Below are 21,309 nucleotides of genomic sequence, written 5' to 3'. Positions count from 1 at the left end.
TTCTAAATTTTATCTTGTTCCTGTTTTCTTTGTGAAAATTGTTTGTTTTTGTTGGATAAAGCGACAGTCACCTACACGCTGACTGCAGTAGTCACTGCGGCAGGGAGGTGCTTCCTTATACGAGCATGATGAAAATAGCTTGTTCAAATAAAAGTGTCTCTCTTAAGATTGACTTGGACACTCGATAGCAATTGTGTGTCTTCTTACTTTACCCTCTTATACTTTGTTTTTACTGCGTTCTATAAAGTTTCTGGGTTCCAGAAAATAAGATTAAAACAACAACAACAAAAGGAACTGACCTTTGAAATCTCTTACAGTATTTAAGTATTTGAGTTGTTCAAAGGGTAAATTTGAAGGAGAGAAAGTTTCTTTTCTTAATCTTTATTAAATTAATGGTATAAATCTGACTGATTTAACTTACCAAAGCCAGAATTTCTCACATCAGAAAGTACTATAGAGAACGTGGTTCTGTGGAATAATACTCTTTGTGATTTTATTATATATTTTATGAGGGTGCATAAAAGTAGCAAAAAGAAAAGAAACTAAAGGGCAGTAGCCCTTTTTTTCTATAACAAGAAATCATCTAATGTGAATAAGGAAAACAATTCCCAATCCTGACTTAACCCTGAACAGAGGAACTGAGAAAGTCATAAGACCTGATTCTATAATACATGAGCTGGCCCTGAAGAAGTAATTCAATTTCTGTGAGTACATTCTTCATGTTAAAAAAAAAAAAAAATGCTGTGTTGGGTTCACTCCTAAACTTAAAATCTGTATCAGTGGCGTGTGAAAGAGTCAGTAAGTGAAGGATACGAGTGCCGGAAATTAGCCAGAAGCCACAGTGGTGTTGATTCTGTGGATCTCCTTGGCCACACAAAATATAAGTCCTGTCCTGGACCCTTAAGACCAGTTGCTGCATACCAACTACATTGTCTTACACTTTATACTACCGTTATCTTCTGCTTTATATTTCAAGGGGAGCATTTTTAAATGTAAAGTCTCATTTTTGAAGGGGTGTGGCTTGTTTCTTCTATATATTCTATAATCATCTCTTAATTCGGCATGACAAGCTAATTCTTAAAACCTAGCGGTTGTCCAAACGCTACCCCTGAAATAATCGTAAATACAATGCTAAGCATATGTGGCTATTGTCGTCATAGTGTCCCAGAGAGTGGAGTGCTGACCTCGATCATCTGTTCCTTGGCCATATTGAATACTGTCCTTCAAATAATGATCTTGAACACAAGGACGAACCCTTACCTGGAACAGAATGGATCTGTTGTATACATCTGTGCTTGCTGGAGTGTGCAAAGATTAACTATCCTAATGGTTTATTTGCTGTTTAAGGTTTGAGAAAACCCAAGGGTTGCTGAATGAAGAGTAGATAGGCTGTGGGCACAGGGGCATTTTTGTGGGCACTCTAGTCCTCCATCGTGCAGTACCCCCACCTGCCAAAACCATCGTAAGAGAATGATGCCTTTCTCGACAGTCTATTTCCCAGAGACAGCATTTAGGAGTAACCTACTTGTGTTTTAAAGAGCACAAGCACACAAATACTTTGATTGTCTTAGAAACACTTAGAAAAAAAAATTCTGTCTTTCCAAAAGGTTCCATATCTTTGACCTGGTGGTGTTTGACAGTAGCAATTCAGCTGGTTGGTTCTGAACAAATTCCGTAGAATGAATTCACTGTTGTAGACAGAATTCTTTGTTTGCCCCTCCCTCTCCTCAAAATAGCAGTATCTTGCCGGTTCTCAGTTGCTCCTCTTGGTGGCGGTTGGAATCTCAGCGGAACAGGGAAGAGCAGTGTGGTTTGTTAGTTTTTTGCATTTGTCGTTTTGTAGAAATTTCCTTCAGCCTACCGCCAAACATGATAAACAACTTTCCCTAAAAGTACACGCTTGAAGTGTGAAAACTTCACAGCGGGTCAGAACCATACAGTAATGAGCTATGAGTAAAGAAGACAACGAGGACCTAAATCCAGAACGTTCTTGCTAATTTGCTTCAGAAACTGCTTTATTGGCCTCCACTGGCAGTAAAATTTGTAACAATGATTTCACAATCTAGAACTCTTAACAGGATGAGATCTATTGCTGTTTAGTAAGTACTCTAAAAAGTTTACCATGTTATAACCAGGTATAAAAAGACTTCTAGAATTCAGCTTACCAGTAATCTTCCCTTCCCACTTACTGTACCCGACTGGAATTCACTAAGAGCATGACTCTACCACCATGGCCCTGGAATTCAGTGAGAGCATCACTGGAATTCAGTGAGAGCATCACTGGAATTCAGTGAGAGCATCACTGGAATTCAGTAAGAGCATCACTGGAATTCAGTGAGAGCATGACTCTACCACCATGGCCTGGCTTTCACCCTATTTATTCTTCAACTAAAACGTAATAAGGCCAGAGCTGCTTTTTGAAATAGTCTAGCTCTATATGGACTGTAAGAAAGGAGGACTAGTCCTTCACTTGACCGCTCTTGGCATCCTTACCATAGATAGCTAATAATTTAGGATAAGTAGGAAGTTCAGGATCATTCTTGGCTATACAACAGATCAGGCCCATCTGGAGGTGGGGTAAAAGTGTCAGTAAAGGTTTTATTAGTACTAATAGCCAATGTTGAATACCTGCTTTACTACAATACCCTTCATATAGACTGTTTGTAATCTATATAACATCATTATCTTCACTATAATTTTCCAGAGATTTAAAAATTGGCTCCATATTTCTCAACTAGAATATTTGTCAAACAAATTGACACCCAAAACAAAGATTATGCTCAGTTAGGCCCGGCTACCTGTAAGACTTTCTCAGAAACACACACCCCAACTGTAATAAAACATAATCTGTCCCCACTCAGAATAAATTAGTTTCAGATACTGAGAACTATTTTATCCTAAGCTATTCACTATAAATGGGATTATTAATCTCACCAATCTTAAAGGAAGATTTATTCACTTGGTTTAAGTTGCTGTTCACCAACAGAACTTACCTGATCTTAAGAATAGATTCTAGGCTGAACTTCAAATCCTGGTCTACTATTTCAAGTAATTATCAGCAATGTTGAAAAGATTCTGATGATGGGACCATAGATGGATCATTCTGACTGTGTCCTTAGGGACAGAAAAGACAATGCTCACTATATGGGGCTACAGTTTCATGTTCATGGACTGAAGATAACTGGTTATGTTAAATTAGTTTGAAAATAAATCTTATCAATAATATTGAGAGGTTTGCTTGTTTCTTACAACTTTTTCCTGCCATCTGACTGGCAGCTCACCCTTCCTCCATACCCTGGCTACGTGATTCCAGTCCCTCTCACATGGAATTGCCAACAAGACCAGTGCTCCATTAACAGGCCTGTGTTTTTCTCCATTGCTTTAGGATGATGGTTTTCAAAAAGTTTAGGGCTTGTTAAAACACCAGACCGCTGATACTCACCTCCATCTCTGTGCACTGGGAATGATGGAATAAGGAGAAGTCTAAGACTGCATTTCTAACACATCTCAGAAAAATGGTTGCTACAGATCTGAGGCAGTAATACTACTGTGATAGATGAGAGGCTGTCTGACCTACAAAGATAGTAGTAGACAGATTTAGAACTAGTATCCTGATAGAAAGAACACTGCTATTTATACTGCTTTGAGAGATTCACAAATAGAAAGCAACATTTTATAAGTTGACTAGAGTTTTGATAAATTATTCTCTTTTTATACTCATTACGTTTAGTGGTCTTTCCAATTCCCTCTCACTTTTCAACAGCTATATCAAGATATATCTGGCAGGGATGAATTAGAAAGACATGAAAATCATCTTGCAAATATATGGATACTGAAGCATGTTTTTAATTTATTAAGTAATTCTGGCATATAAATCTTAGTAAAGGAAAATAAATGATTGCTCAAAAAACTACTTACAAGCTTATTGAATATAAGATACTAAGACCTGACGGAACCTGGAAATTACTTTAGTCTCCAAATCTTAAATTTTATAATGTGTATCAAGTAATATGAATGATTCATGGTTTATGTAAATAGGCTTAAGGGCATTAAATGCTGATTATTTGTTGAGATATATATGTGAGACAAAATAAACTCATTTCCGTTAAAACACTACTATCTTCACAATCTTTCTGAGACTTCCCTGTACTTACAAGATAGAGGAACAATATCACATAGTTTATGGTACTTAGTGAGCAGTTGGACCCATTGCTTTCAATGTAGATTGTTCCCCTGGGGCACTCATTAAGCAAATTATCTAAAATAATTAAATGAATAACACTTAAAATTACTTCTAGTAATTGACTTACTCCATGTTTGGCAGCCTAGTAGAGATTGTACAGGCAGACTCGGTGGGTACTCATATACACAGAGGAAAGAGCTGTTGTTTGCGTCTTTTCAACCCTGAGAGTTTATTAGGAATAATACATGGGACTTTTGCATTCAACTGTTTATTAGCCAAATTGAATAAAGACGTATGATATCAAATTGCCAAGAATTGTTCTGAAAACATGATCCAAATAAACACCCTTTCACCTGTTTCTAACTACAAACACTAGTTCTGAGGGCTGTACCTCTGCGATAGAGCATTTGCCTGGTGTCTGCAAGCTGGCTTCCTTCTCCAACACCCTTTCACCTGTTTCTAACTACAAACACTAGTTCTGAGGGCTGTATTTCTGTGATAGAGCATTTGCCTGGTGTCTGCTTCCTTGTCCAACACCAAGAAATGTTTTTAAAGGAGAACTAGTGTTTCTTGGACTTTACTAATTACATGAGTTGCTTATAAGTTATCTATACACACATATAGCTTTGGCATCCACATAGATTCCAGTCCTGTGCCCCTGTGCCTTGCTCTTGGTGAAGTAATGGAAACAGGGTTTTTCTCGTTTGTGGTTATATTTGATCACCTGCCATAAAACGTTGTCTTAAGCCTGGAAATCTGTATCTAGAGGGAGAGGGGGGGAACATTCATGCCAAATATTTGCCATTTGTCATCCCAACTTCAAAGCAGCGCAGAATCCATGTGCTCTAAGGAACTAGAAAAGCCAGTACCATAATGAGATCAGAGAGTATACCCTTAAATGTTATGTTTGTATTTGCTTTTTCTCAGCAGGGAAGGGTGCTTGGTGCCAAGCCTGAACCCACCTGGTAAAAGGAAAGAACCAACCCCAGCAAGGTGTCATCCAATAATATACATGCACAAGTAAATTTCAAAAACTCTAAAGTGGAGGATTTTAGTCCAGTGATACTCGGCCATTAGTGACATGGTTTATTAACAAGGTCAGTTTGGTTTCTCATCTCCAGGGATTATGATTTAGTTGGTGGAGTGGTTCTGAAATTAGCATTTTAATTGTCTTGTTCATATCTTGTTATCTGGAAACTTAGTGTGGGTGGTGGTGTTTTTGGTAATGGTAGGGGTGGCAGTTTTTGTGACAAGGTCTCATGTTGTCCAGGGTGGCCTCCCAGAGTGTCTCGGTAATTTTAGCTGGCCTTAAACTCCCGCTCCCACTGCCTCTCCCTCCAGAGTGCTAGAAATATAGGTGTCAGCCACCACCTCCAGTTGAGAGCTGTTCATTATCATCAATTTAGACTGTAAACTTTTATTTCGTTTTTCTAGCTGAAATTGCTTACATTCAAATACTGTACCATGGCATCGTAGATGGTGATCTTTTTTAACGGTGTTAACAAATGATATGTGTTGCTTGCTTTAAAGATATGAATGAGTCCTAAGGGTAAATCCAGCTGTTCAGTTTTGTGGGTCACATTAGCGAGCTTTTTGTTATAGCCAGTGAATCCCGAGGACCCCAGTGTCAGCCTCCTTCCCCTCCCCACCCGTAGCTCAAGTTCCAGCAGCCCTTGCTTCCCTTCTTCCCACTGGTTGCATCCTCCCTGGGTTTCACAGCCCAAACGTTTCTGAAATTCTCTGCAGCCCGAGTTAAGTCTCTCCAGGTTCTCACACCTTGACCTTCCAAGTCTCACACAATTTTTCAGCGTTTTCTCATAAAATATAAGGAATATAAAAAATCCTTAATTGGAGGATATTTTTGAATGCCTCACTTCCACTAGTAGCTTTTTTTCTGTGTCCAAAAATGCATATCATAAAATTAGCCATTTAATATTTTCTAGCTGTTCAGTCGTGTTATTTGTACAGAGCCAATCTGAACTACATTTCTGTCTGGAAAGACTGAACTGAACCGTTAATCTCCCCCACTTCTCCCTAGTCCAGCCCCATCATGTTTTCCTCACAGGCTTTTTTTTTAATGTGCAAACAGCTTCTTAACCCCTCTTCTCTCAATAATAGATTTAATAGTTATTGTCATTTTACACCAAATAAGAACCTTATCTACTTACAGTTCTAACACGCAAAAAGAATTGGAAGCGCAAAGCCATTGTACGCGTCTGAAGATTGCCCACATAACACTTGCCACTGAGTGGAGGGTATTTTGTCCTTGGAGTTCTCCCAATGAGAGGAAGCTTTGATTCTGAGGACGAGGGGGACTTGTGGCCATTTTGTGCTTGCTTATTTGTTCGAGATTGAAGCTGCAGTTGCCAGGCTTAAATACTAGACTTTGTGTGGCTCTTTCCAGTGGACAGCAGAGGTTTGTGTTCTTCCAGCAATGCATGTATCAGATTGGATGTTTTCCTAGAGCTTGACAGAATTAACACTCATTAAATAATTTCAAAAATCTGTGCTTAATACAGGGTGAAACTGTTTAGCATAAAACAACTATTATGGGAAAAATATATTTCAGTACAAAATAATATGGGCATAAAATAAAAATGAACTTTTTGACAGTAAGGTCTCAAATATTATTCTGAGACCCTGCCATAAGAATACTCAACTTTTCTCTTCCCATTAAGGAAATTTTTTTCATTAAATTAAAAGGATTTAACTAGGGAGGTATGTTAACACTGGTTGGTCCTATAGTAAAGCGAGCAATTACTTTCCCTTTCAAAGCTCCCCCACTATTTCAATCTTCCTTTGTTGTATATTATTAGCAGACCTAAATCTCAGAGCTCCATTTTCGTGCTCTGCACCCTCCAGAGTTCAAGCTAGCAGCCCCACAATTTAGCCGTTCCTCCATTTGTAGTCTCTGATGTAGGATTATCACTAATATTTTACAAATAAGAACCTGTAGGCGACACTGAATTCCAGCCTGGAAAGTCCCCAAGTTCTGCGCTTTCATTTTAAAATCATTTACCTACCTTATTATAATACTAAATTTATTTAGGCTATAGAATGCCCATGGCACTTATGGGAACTAATGTTAGTTTGAATTCTTGTTCTTTAAGCATTATAAACCATATTTGTAGTCAAGGGAGTTTATGAGCGATTAGGTCAGTATGCGTCATTCCATTTGTTAGTCACCATGTATTAGTCAATGTTTTAAAGGCTCTACCTTATATTTGAAGATACAGCACAGTGCAGTTCAAGCAGTTCTTCCATTAAGATATTTGCATCTGATGTTAGGCTTATAGAATCTACATATTATTTGTAGAAACTTTGACATTTTATATAGGAAAGAATAATCTTGGGTAAACACAGAACTTGATTCTCTAGACTTTTAATAATTCTCAATGATAAGTTACTATTAGTGAATTTGTTACACAGCATAGCTTTAAAGTGCATACGAATGCTAAATGCTATATTTATATTATACTTAAGAAAGCCAAGGGATTTTAGGTGTTTATTACTTCCACTGTTATTTAAAGTCTTTGTGGAATTTACAAGAGTCCTCGTCTTGCCTTTGAATTCATGATGTACAACAGTGCTGTATATAGTGATGGCCCGATGTCTGGGGGTCAGATCTGGGCTTTCTAGCTGGGCCTGGGCTTAGGACAAGTCATCTAACTCTCGGAATGTCAGTCTGCTCACTCATCGCTTCAGAGTACTGAGGGGATATGTGAACTGTAGTCCCTTCTAATGTCTGTATTCCTTGAGCCAATCAGCTTCTTTGCTCTCTTCAGCTTCCTTCTCTGCCCCCCCCCCTTCTCCAGCCACTCTTTGCTGTATCTGACATTTATTGGCCTTTCTATCATTAGCGTTCTTCACATTTAGTTAGTCTGTTTTATAGTTTCACTTCTAATTTGTCCAGTCCCCCATGATTAGCTCTGTGTGTGTGTGTGTGTGTGTGTGTGTGTATGTGTGTTGAAGCTAACACAGAAATTAGTTGATGGTCATAAATTTTAACTAGACACAAAAGCTTTAAGTAGGCAGTTCTTATAGTTTGATGAGATTTTTAGACATGTAACCTAAATCTTGATTAAATAGACTTTAAGCTTAGTTTCCCATATGAAAACTCTTATCTTCTTGACTTGAATATAAATGCCAAGAGTCTCTTTCTTCCTCCTCTGCATTCCCCTCCACACCTTGCCCCGTGCTGATTGCATAAATCATCTCTCCTCATTTAATCACCACTGTTCCTCTTCCTGTCCCTTTGCTGCCTTTGGAATCACAGTACTTAACGGAATTCTAAATGGTGGCAAGCAGTAATGAAAGTGATCGTTTAAACCTGCTAGGGAATACTGTGTCATTCTTGTTTCAGAGATGCCTCACAAATTAAGGTGCAATTTGATAGAGGGTCTTCTGTTTCCTACACATTCTAAATTCTACTTAGACACTTTTGGGCCGTGTCCAATGTTACTTGATTCTAAATATCTTTTGGAGTCTAATCAAACTTGTATTTTCTTTCAACACATATTCCTTCTATCTGCCATGTTGTAGGCAGTATGTCCATACATAGGAGGAGAGTATTTGGAGTCGTAATTAGCTGTATTTTACTTTTAGCAGTTGACCCTTTAAATACGATTGTTTACATTCTGTCAGTGCTCTAACTATATTCCACTCATGCAAACAGACAAACAGAACTATTTTAAACAGTAATTCTATTCCAAATCTCTCTTGCTGTCCTCAGATGGAAATAACAATCTGTTCCCTCTCATGCCTACTTTGTTCAAGTGGTAATGACTTCCTGAGCCACAAGCATGAGGGGTGATCATGCAGCCCCGTGAAGTCTCATCATATAATGCTGCCATGATTTCTGTAGTTGGAAGGCAAAGCATGGTTACATGTATTCCATAGTTGCTCTCCCTGCCTTGTGCTTTTGTGTTCTGCCTGACTTTAGTTTTTTTAGTTCATTGACTGGGTAATCACAGATTCCTGTTCACGTAATAGAATTTATAAACATCCACCAATATTCTTTACTATGATGACTGGGTCACTGGCAAGCCAACCGGAACAAGCCTGATTCATCAACTGATACACTAATCCTCACATAGAAGCATTGCCGTGCAAACCACTCAGATACTCAGTTATTTGTGCCATAAAAAAGTAATATATCCTGAACATTTTCCTGTGACTCTTCATTAACTATTAAATATTTTCTAATTAAGTTTAAGGCTGAAAATGAATACAGAACTTTAAATTATCATTTATATATGACTTGGAATCATTTTCAGAGTTTGTTCCCATACTCAACCTCCTTTTATACTGATTTTAATTAGTTGAATATTGCTAACATTACTTAGACACACAAAGCTGAGGTCCTGGCGGGTGATGTGACATGCGGTAATCACCAGCCTAGCTGCTATTAAAGTAACAAGGTGTTGATGGGCCCACTGATAATTAAAGCCTTCATACCAATAGGCAAATTTGAGATAGCAAACTTGAAAACAGAAGTTGGTCGGTTTTCGTAGTTAATTTAAAGGGTTGCTAAAACTGCATTCCAGGCAGATGTGTTAGTGCATGCCCATAATCCTAGCACGTGAGAGAGAGAGGTGGAGGTGGGAGAGCACAAGTTCATGGCCAGCCTGGTCTACATGAAAGTCTATCACAATAAAAAAATAAAATAAAAAAAAAAAGAAACTAGAAATAAATTAACATTGTTGATTGTTTTCTTGGATCCACAAGGTCTTTAGGCTCAAGTCTACACTACTGGTAGAAGACACAGCAACTCGGTGCTGTGGTGATCGTGTCAGTACCTAGAGTACTTAGCTGGATTCTGGCCTGTCAACACTGCAGCCTGGCTTTCCAGCTTCAAGCTAGCATTAATCTCCCTGCCTGGGCAACCTAATCCCACCTTCTCCTCCGGTCATTTACTGTCTTTGCACCTGCGTTGTGATTTAGCCTCCTCATTTGCACAGGAGGCCTCATAAATCACCTAATGAATCTTTTCCCTACGTTCACTTTTCATGTCTAATTTATTGGCTTTTTCATGTATGTTTTGAGCGTGCATGCTGTGGCCCTGTGCTCTTATGAACAGGAGATTTACAAGTGAAAGTTAAAGGCAGGCTTTTTCAAAGATCTCTTTGGAGGTAATGTGTCAGTTTTTGATCAGACTAGCTTGAGAGCCTACATCTCTGTCCCCTGCACAAGTGTTCACAGTGAAGAGTCCAGCACGCTGCAGCTTCCTCAGAACACGGAAGAAACACAATAGCAATACCTCCATTTCAGTAGGAATAATAACAGTGTGACCAAAGCTTTGAATAGGAAACTCCACAAAATCAATGACCCCATCCTTGGTATTCCCAGTTTACCAGAGGGGTAGCATTACTGAGGAATTAGCCATCTTAATTTCTGTGTTTTATATGCAAATTGAATTATTTTGACCTTATATGTATGGCCATAAAAAGTCCCTGTGTTGGCCTAATCTACAAAAATTATCATTTATTTATAAATTACCATATATTTAAATATGATATATGTAAATTGCACTTTGAAATGCTGTATATGACTAGAATTATCAAGAAAGGGATTTAATAGAAGTTCCACAATTGCGTTTTACTATGAAAAGAAAAAGACAAAAATCATTATAATCTACTTTCTCCACTCTTATGCAACAGCAATGATTTTAATAATATTTCTAGGTCCCAAGTCTCCCTAAACCCTCAAGCACTAGTAGAGCGTAGTAAATAGTACAGATATTGGTGGCAGCCAGTCCTGGCTTGAAGTCTGAATTCTATCAGATGTATAATTTGGGGCATCTTACTAAACCTAATAGTGTTATGAAGACGTATTCATTCAGCATTCAGTTTGTGGTTAGTGATTATCCACGATGTCTTGAACCGTCTTCCGTCTCCAGGGCCATGTATCAGTTCCAAAACAAGAACTGCTAGTGAGCCATGGCCTCCTTAAGAAAACTAAACATTCGAAGATACATGGAACTATAGCGAAATCTCTGTCACATGCTGACACTTAAGAAACGTTAGCAACATTAGTAATTCTATCAAGCACATGAAAATGCATGGTTCCACAGGAAGTGTAGCAAAATGATGCAGAATTGGGAGGCAGCCTCACTCAGTTACCACAAAAACTCCCAGGTAGCAGTGGCAAGGAAAACTGAACTCCTTCTAAGCTTAGAAGTGTTTTAGTTACTTGTCAAAGGGCATGAATACTTAAGTGAAAATCGCTTGGACAGAAAACCAAAAGCCCTAACTGCACAAGAAAAAAAAATATACGTAAGACTCCATCAGAATTTTCTGTTCATCCAAAAACATCATTAAGAAAATGAAAAATGTTTAAGAAATTTAAAAAATGTTTCCATTAATAAAAAGGTAAGCATTGGGTAGTTCACATGATGAAGACAAGTGGCCTCTGCACTAAAAGAATTAGTTTGCATGTTTCCTCATCCTGACATGGCTATAACGGCTTAACATCCTTGTCTGCACATGCCACCCACTCGGATTCATTCTGAAGGAATGCCCTTTACCCTCGTAAAAGATGTTACCTGGTTTCTTCAAAACCACTTAACTACTCACTTCAAAACTTGCCCTAGATCTTGTAAAGTGGTTTCTCTTCTAGCCGGTGTTCATCTTTTGCTTCAGAATCAGTGAAAGTGTTTTCTCTCAACTCAAGTGACAAATACCTGTGTTCTCAGTCACTCCAGAGGCAGAGGCAGAGGCAGGACTGCTAGTCCAGCTAAGGCCACAGAGTAAGTTCAAGGCCAGCCTTGGCTTAGGTTAAAACCCTACCTCAAACCAAAAAACAAGAAGTGGTAAGAGCATAAGTGGGCTCATTTTAAGTCCTTGAAAAGGAGATGCTTTCCTCATGTGAACTCCCAGGTCTTAGGATACAGGGAACAGCTACAGTGTGGCCCCAGTAGTTGTAGAATGCTGTGCAGATCACAGGATTGCGCTTCCCCTTGGATATATGATCTGTATTTTTTTTTGGGGGGTCTCGCACAGGAACCCTGTTTTCTTTTGATACTTAGAGATTTGTAAAATTACCAGGAATGTTTACCGGAACCATCTTCTGACTGTCCGTTGCATTGATTGCACAGGTGACAGGTGTCTAGTGTTTCCTCTGAGGGGTGCACGGGCTGTTAGTGTAATTGAACTGTCAGAGGAAAACTTTATAGCTAGGAACCTGTGTTATCTTCTCATTAATTTATTGCTTATACTATCAACTTAATATTTACACAGTCTTCTGTTTACGGCTATGATCATAAGTGTGGATTAGACAACTCAGCCTCCTTTTGTTTTTGGTTTAAATGAATTAATGCCTGCAGTTTCACTACTAATCAATTAGAATTTGTGATGTGGGGTGAGAAGCCACTTTTCAAGTTAAGGAATAGCAGTTTAAGGGAAATTGGGTTACTCATTTACTTTTCCAACATACCCTTACCATAGCCCTCATTGTGCAGGGACATTGTACTTTCTCATTTTGTCCCTCCACTCTCGTGTGGAGGTGATTCTGAACAGTAAAATTTTATGTTAGATGTCTTTGTGTGGCATGTGGATGTGGGACAGCATTAAGTCTTTTGTAGGTTTTAGTTGAAATTACCAAAAGGAATGACTTGGAGAAATGATTGGCTTTTGATTACAGTTTTAACTTTACAGATGAATACATGGTGTCACTTTGAGAAAATTCTGTTCAGTGTATTAGCATTTTCTCCTCAGAACTAATATAATTTTATTTTATTTTTAGAATAATCATAAAGTGTAATAAGGTTATTTCTGTAGGAAACTAATCATCCATTGGATATTTGACTCAGAAAGTAACCTCTTTAAAACTGATGAACACAGGGCAAATCATAATGGTGAGGTAGTCATAAATTAGGACCCAGCCACTGGCATCCCAAGGTTTTTAAACATGGAATACTCTGTGTGTGTGTGTGTGTGTGTGTGTGTGTGTGTGTGTGTGTGGTGTGTGCATTGACATGGTGCCAAATGCTATACCCTTCCATCAGTACTCCATGACTATGGGGACATGGAGATTTCCATAACCCAGAAAGTTCCCGTATCCTCACTCCCAATCACCATCCCCACAGCTCACTTACCTTCCTAATTTCCAAAAGCATCCATTGATCTAACTTGACACATATTGTTTGTGTATTCTAGATTGCATTTGACTTAGCTTGTATTGTTTTCATTTTGGTTTCTTTCATCTATTAGACCGTCCACGTTGTTGAGTTTCACAGTGGTTTCTTTGTATTGCTGATATCTTCTTAAAGCATCTGAGCTGTGCATCTAATGTATTAATATTTGACAGTAAACATTCAGTGAGAATACAAGGTGAGAAAATACTGTCCAATGGTAAGTGACAGTCCCTGTAACTTCCAGGCACCTCTGCCACTTTAGCTGGGTCTGTATGGATCAAGAAATACTCTTTGGGACCCTTGAGTTATTCTACTAAAAATGAGAAAGTGGGTGAGAACCCATCAGCGATGACAGTGGCCACCAAACTGTTTCCTTCACTGAAAAAAACTATGCTGTGGTTTCACAAAGTAAATGTTAGCGATAATCCCAAGGGAGGAGATTCTTACTGTAGCATCTAGTTTATCAAAACACCCTGAACTAGAGCTGGGCCTGGTGCTGCAGACCCGCAATCCTAGTGCTTGGGAGGCTGAGGCAGGGCAATTACAAGTTCAGTACCAGCTGAGGCCTAACTTTGTCTTAAAAAGATAGACAGAATGCTTCCATTGTTTGTCGATGTGGAGATGCCTAGGGAGCTGTTATGCGCTGTAGATGATGCATCATGGACCAGCAAGCTCAGTTTTATAGTTAGAAATCCAGCTTGATCTGTAATTCCAAGAAAAGGGTACATAAGCCTGAGGTGAATAGGTACATCAAGATAGGCATCAAGATTACATCTGGGTTTTTCTAAACATACAAATGATATCCGAAGTTTTGCCAGTTTACTCAAAGTCTTTAAATTTGAGCAAATGCTACCTGCTTTGCTATATTCCATTATACCTAAAGGGTGAAAGTTTTCCTCTTCTGTTGTCTTTTGCGAGAGAGTTCTATCTGTGTCCTGTGCATAGCTGAATTTGATGTCACCCTGCATCCTTAACCACCTCCACCTCCAACACTAGGAGCTCAGCGGGATCCCAGCTTGTTGTCGGTACCAATCACATACACACAAAAGTACTCTCTTGACATTCTAGAAGGATAATACATCATTTTCAATGTTTAAATAATTATTTGGCAATAGAAAAGAGTCCTATAGAAACATAATGTTTTTATCAGTTCATGGGAAAGGTACCCAAATGAGATGAAAAGTAGCCAGAGTGGTAAGAGGATATTAATAAAAATATTAATAATATTTTAGTTATCCAAATCTCATATCCACCTGTGTTCTTATTCCTTTTACCTTCTCACCTAGCACTTAGTACCCCTACAGTCCCTCTTTGGTCTTTTGTAAATGCGTGTGTGTGTGTGTGTGTGTGTGTGTGTGTGTGTCTGTGTGTGTCTGTGTGTGTCTGTGTGTGTGTGTCTGTGTGTGTGATGTCTGGAGGCGGGCACGCATGCCGTGATGCACATGTGGAGATCAGAGGACAACTGCAGAGAGTCACTTCTGTCCGTGCACTTTTAGGTGGCTTCTGGGGATCAAACTCAGGTCACCAGGCTTGTACAACAAGTGCCTTTACCTACCAAGCCATCTTGGCTGTCTTCCTTACCCGCTCATACTTATTCTTCTCCTGGTTTCACCCTCCATACTTTAGTCTGATACTGTCAAAAACACTGAAGTGAAGCTTCTCTTTAATGTGACCTACTTTTGTGTAGAATTTGGCCTACGTTGTATTTCTTATTTTTAAAAGGCCGGTTAGATTTGAATTACCAAGAGAGCCTCATTAGTGTGCTCCAACCAGTAAGGAAAACTTCCAGAACCATCGGAATAAGCCTCAAGGATGTATCCTCAATTCTACAGACTGCTAACTTCTTTTGAGCAATATCTCAACAGTTCATCAGTATTTTAGTTGTTGTAATTAATTTTAACTAGCTGCCAATAATATTTCTTGCCAGATGAAAAGAATGAGAATATGCCCCATTCTCATTTGAATACGAGAAATGATATCAGCTTAATGTGAGGAAGGTAAAGAGCTCGTGGTGAGAGAGCTACAAACTTCATGTCTTGGTGCATATACACTGCTTGAGGGACTTGAAGTCTCAGCATAGCTTGAAGTTGGCATTATAGTAAATACCTTTCCTCCTTCCGTTTACTTGTGGTTCTGGAGAGCAAAACCCAGACTTTTATGGGGCTAGAAGCATTGACTCGGTGGTTGCGCATGGGCTTAGCACATGCAGGGCCCTAGGTTTAATGTCCTTCACCCAGAAGAGTTGACTTCTCATTTTTAAGTTTTTTATCACCTTTTGTTGTTGCTTCTCAGTCAACACGGTGTCACAAAAATGCTGGTTTTATGTACAGTTGAGTGATTTTAAGTTAGAAAGTCAAACTTAAACATCAAAAGCCACAATCTTTCCACTAATTTTATTTAAAACCACAACTCTGATTTTCACAAGAAATAATTCACCTTCCTCTCTTTACAGTGGAAAATGAGGTCAGAAAATGACCTGTTCTTCAGCCAGTGAGTTTGTGGAAAATGGTGGGAGGAGGACAGCTTCCTAAATACTAATTTTATTGACAGTACAAAGTATTATTGTATGCACATGCTATTGCAACTTAAATAGGATTATTCAGGATTTAAAATACTTTTTTCAAAATTGCTACCAAAGAAAGTATAGTGATGATTTATTGAAAGAAAATGTCTAATTCTCAGAGCTGGGTGAAACTTTCAAACCATCAGACTTTTGAGGCTTAACTTGCTTTTTTGTTCCTTGAAAAGAAAAACCATTTTTGAGTGCCACCCAGATTCCCATTTTGTCAGTGTAAGAACCAGTTAGTACCATAAAGAGCTTCAGAGCCAGAAAAGGCTGTTGGCGTCTAGTATAATCTCAGAAGTTGCTCAGTCCAAGGAGATTACGGTCTTCCCCTGGCCTTGGCTTTCCTACTTTAACCACAGTCTTCCGATCCCAGCTCATGTGGATATGTAACTGACTCTCCGTTCCTTCTGATAGCGTCCATATGCATGCATGCTAGTGGCTGCAGCCGTGTGGCTCATTGCCTTGATTCACTTCTATGTCTGAATTAGCATCAGGAAGGCATTGGCTGCTGTGTGCAGCCGCTCAGCTTTGAGCTAGAACGCCTGGCAAAGATAAAGATGAGCAATTCAAAGTTTTAGGGGAGGTTGTAGTCAGTACTGTGAAGAATACCCTTCAAAGAGCTATGTCATAGGGACGTAAAAATGAGTAGAGCTACCCTGCCCGTCAGATGGTAGTGCTGCCTACCGTACTGCAATGGAGGCCAGCATGGAGAGCCAGTGCTAGGCAGAGTATAATATAAATGTTATTTGTCTTTTTTCTCAGTCCTGTTTCAAATGTATTAAATCAGCAGGTATTATTTTGTATATTCCATGAGCTAATCCTTCTGTTGGGTCTAACTGTTAGAGCAGACTGCAAGATCCTGTCTTTTACACTGTGTAAAGATGTGTCCCCGTGATTGGTTTATTAAAGAGCTGAATGGTCAATAGCTAGGCAGGAGAGAAGAGGCGGGATTTCCAGGGAGAGAGAGAACTCTGGGAAGAAGAGAGGCAGAGGGATGCCATCAAGACACAGAGCAAGTCGGGCATGCAGTACAGAGGAGAGGTAGCCGAGCCATGTGGCTAAACATAGATTAATAGAAGCAGGTTAATTAAGTCATAAGAGCTGATTGGGAAAAAGTCTAAGTTAAGGCCAAGCTTTCATAATTAATAATGTCTATGTTGTCATTTAGGGAGCTGGTCCCATAAAGAAAAAAATTACTACAGTCTTCAGCCCCAAATATCATAAAATATACTTGGCATAGAGTGATAGATACCATGTCACTACCTACAGAGCAGAGAAGCTCCACTCTTAGAAGCTCTATGCAGTTCAGCCACCACCCACACAACTGATTGATGTCGCCAGCCTCATCCAGACACAGTGAGAAATGCATACTGTAACTGTTGTGAGGCATTTTACAACTGAGAGTTCTCTAACCACAGCAGCTAAGGAAAAGACAGGCGAGATGAAATGCTGGAGGGAGACTGGGTCCCTTGCAGACGGTCAGTATCTCTAACAATGCGTGGAACTGCCACCACCAACTGTATTCTAGGAGACTGGGTCCCTTGCACATGGTCAGTATCTCTAACAATGCGTGGAACTGCCACCACCAACTGTATTCTAGGTAAACACAATTGTCTAGCTCCTAAACTATCAAAAATGTGTGTATTAGCAAGAAAGACTGCACAGTATGAAATTATTTGGAGTATTTGATCAGCTAGATATAGTTGGAATATTGTACATAATGTAGAGTTTCCGTGTCTGCAATTTTGATTAAGAATTCCATGCATTTCAGTGTTTTGTATTTCTCTAGCCAATTTTAAATGCTGAAACTATCAAAATCCATTACTTAACATTAAAAGGATTAATTTTATGCTCAGAAGCTGTGGGAAGCTTCTGAGGATGGCTATCTACCTGTCAGTGTATTGAGCTAGGGTTGGTGGAGGAGGGAGGAGTATTACCTAGGATTTATCGTACATACTCCTTTCTGTCTTGTCAGCTTCCTCGGAAGACTGCCACATCAGTTTCTGTCCCATGCTCTAGCCACAAAAGATGGAGCGTTTATATAACTGGGCATTTCTTTCAGACCCTTTATTAAGTCATTTTTACACTGTGGAACAGTGGTTCTCAGCCTGTGGGTTGCAACCACTTTGGGGGTCTAGTGACCCTTTCAAAGGGATCACATATAAGATATCCTGCATATCAGATATTTACATTAGGAAAGTTGAGAACCTCTGCTGTAGGAGGAGGCTCTCACACTAGAAAAACGAAGGGATCCTTCTGGAGAGCCATTTGGTGTTCTGTGATGATGAACTAATCCTAACTGCAGCGGCAGTACTTCCATATTCTAGCCAACCTTCTCACTGTGGAAACGGAGCATTCTGCCCAGCTAGCCTCTGGCATCAGACAACCCAGGGACCCTGCACTTGTGACCACTGGATTCACAGTCTCACTGTCCCTGAATGGTGGCATTTTTATGCCAGTTTTCAGAGAAACGGTTTCAAGTTTAAGTTTCATCACACTCAGAAATAGTAGAAATATTAAAAATTTAAATTTGTATGCATGCATGCCAGGTATTTGAGCCCTATATTAATACAGTTATTAATGGCAAAGAACCATCTTTAGTTCTCACCCAGTGAAATGGAAATTCAGCAATATGGGGTCTTCCACACAATTCTTTGGTCTGTTCTATATTTTGGTGCTTTGGTCTCCATCGTCCTTTTATCCTTATTATGTTTCTTCTAAAGAGAACTTCTAAATATAACTCCTGAAATACGTTTCCACTTAGTGTTTCTATTTAAATAAGAGAAAGAGAGTCTTATAGCATCAGTACCACACATTTTTGCTGTGCTTCGTAGGAATGAGCAGTTAGGATGGGAAACCTCGGTATTTAATACTGTTTTCCAAATCAGTTACTAGCTCATACTGTCGCTCCATTGAGTGAAGATAGTAAGTATAATATGTAGTCAAATAGACAAAAATAAAAACCATAGCTAAGCCGATACGTTTTTTAAAGTGTAAGACTTCTGTGCATCGCATGGCGGAGTATGACTGGCGTTTGCCTGCACAAGCTCTCCGGGGCCGCCAGGTTCTGGGGATGCTCTCACTACACTTGGGCATGAATCCTCATAAAGACGTGGGCTCTTGACCGTTACCGCTTGAAAGCGCTATGCTGCTTTTTACAGTTACAGTTCACCTGCCCTGGTTATATTCGTGACGTTTGTGAGACTGTACTAGTACGCAAAAGATGAACCTATGTACGTATTTAGAGTTTGAAAAAGTAGAATTGTGTGTATCTTAGAGAAATATATGGTAACTTGTGGCACTTTGAAAAAGGAATGTGCAATTATAAGGTTTATACCACTTTGACCGTTTTTTAACCCTAGAATTACTCTTACTGAATCTAGCACTTTGTTCTTACTGGTAGTTCCTGTTTGGTTTGTGATGTGGAATGTCTCACGTAGACTATCTTCCCACTGAGTTTTCTCTTCATGTGTCCTGACCTCAACACCTTCAAAGAACAGTTTGAATGAACCCAGTGATGGTCAGGAAAACCATGACCATTCGGTATCGTGAGCATTTGCTCTCGTGCTGACTTAAATATGAGCAATTTTCTGATTAAAATTCTTTAAAACAATATTTAAACTTTAAAGTAGTGTTTATTGAACAAACATAATTTGGTAGAAATCCTGATAGTCACAATTCATCCCAAAATCTAAATTTTCCCACACAAACAAGGATATAGTTGTGCTTAAAGCACACCCTTATTCCCAAGAGGAATAAGACTTAATAAGTGGGTTTCTGTGTGGATATGGCTCCTATCTATATAAACTGTTCAGTCACAGGCATTTTACTGTGATATGCCAATGGGTCATAGCAAAGTGGGTATAAATGCTAACATTAGGGGTTGGCATCAGCATAAATTATGCATAAACATCGCAATAGAAGGCATCTATCGTGCCTATATCTGAATAATTTACCATTGATTTTTCTCTAGCCTTCCCCACTTAAGACTGCACAATCATTTTAAATAAAGGAAAGTAGAATCTGTGAACAAATAAATTTTTTTAAATGGCCCCATTTGCCACAGTTTGAAAATTCTGTTGATTTTTTTTTTTTTTTGAGGTTCAATGACTAATAACTTCTGAGTCTTACAAATAAATCACGGCGCTTAGGAATTATACATTTCCCCTTCCCTTCAAAATGCATTCAGAATTGATGCAAATTCATAGCTTTTATAATTGTTAAAATTGCCATCTTTATTGAAAGATTAAATGATACAAGAGCTACAAAAAGATTGCTAATTAATAATGTAGCCCCATTTGCTATCAGACTTCTGGTAGTGCTGGGTTTCTTACAAGGCCTTAAAATATTTTAGTGAAAAAAATTACCTGGAAAAAGAAGGCACTTTATTATCTGGAACTATTTATCTATATAGAACTTGTCTAAAAATCCCTTGAAATAGTCGTTATCCTTTTATAAATTTATCCTAGGTATACATTTTTCTAAAGCCACTTAGAATATAAAATGATAAAGTAAACTATTTTAATTTAACAGAAAATTGTTACATAGTATAAACAATGAATAATACAGAAATGAAAATATTTTAAAAAGTATATGTGAAAATGTCAAAACTGCCTAAGTTAACATACAGTTATTTGAAATTACCATGTAAACTATAAAAACATTCAGTAAAAAACAAAACTTTAGACAGTTTTTATTTGTTAATTCTTTTTAATTACTTCTACCTTATCTTGAAGTAATTACCAAATAAGAGGGCAATCAGAACTATCAAACTGGCCTATCATAACTTCGTTTTGTTTTTACTGAGTTTTAATGTAACCGTAAAGCATTAAGAATCCATTTTGTTTCTTATTTGCTCAGGTCATCCAGACTTGATAATTACCAAATTTTAATCATTCCTGTAAACATGCTGGTGTATAAATGGTTGCTCTTGGGGCAATCAGTAGTCAATTTATACAATGGATTTAGTCAGCAGAAAAACTTACAGGTTTTTTTTTTCTCAAAAGTATCAAGCCTCCTATGTTGATCCCTTAACATCTGCCAACATAAAAATGATAGGCTTGTATTTTCCAATTTCATTTGTAAACAGTGCGCCTAAACATTTTAAGGAAACATTTTCCGTGATATCTGGTTTTAGGTCTTTCTACACTTGAGCCCCCTTTTCTCTCTCTAGTTTTAAGTATTTTAATAAATGTAAATGTTTCCTAGACAAGGTCATCATTTCCTGATACAGAAGAGTCAAGCTTATCAGGTCTTTCCTTACCAAGGAGAGACTAAAAACAAATTCTGTGTCAATTGTTTGGTTGGTGTCTTTGTTTTCTTTTTTAAAATAAGATCTATTAACCCAAAGGTGTGTTAATGTCAAGGCATGAACAATCTTAAATGTAGATCTATTGCGTATTCTGTGATGCTGAGTAGCAGGTTTTC

General features: G+C 38.5%; 1 protein-coding gene across 2 annotated transcripts in view; it reads left to right on the top strand.

Annotated features, from left to right (window-relative positions):
* Purg (purine rich element binding protein G) overlaps window positions 1-21,309 on the top strand; it is a 52,632-nt gene that overhangs the window by 8,577 nt on the left and 22,746 nt on the right. The gene's annotated exons all lie outside the window — the stretch shown is intronic.

Source organism: Chionomys nivalis, chromosome 20 (assembly GCF_950005125.1).
Source record: "Chionomys nivalis chromosome 20, mChiNiv1.1, whole genome shotgun sequence".
Classification (NCBI taxonomy): domain Eukaryota; kingdom Metazoa; phylum Chordata; class Mammalia; order Rodentia; family Cricetidae; genus Chionomys; species Chionomys nivalis.
The sequence above is the reverse complement of the archived record's forward strand: the minus strand, read 5'-3'. Positions and strand labels throughout refer to the sequence as shown.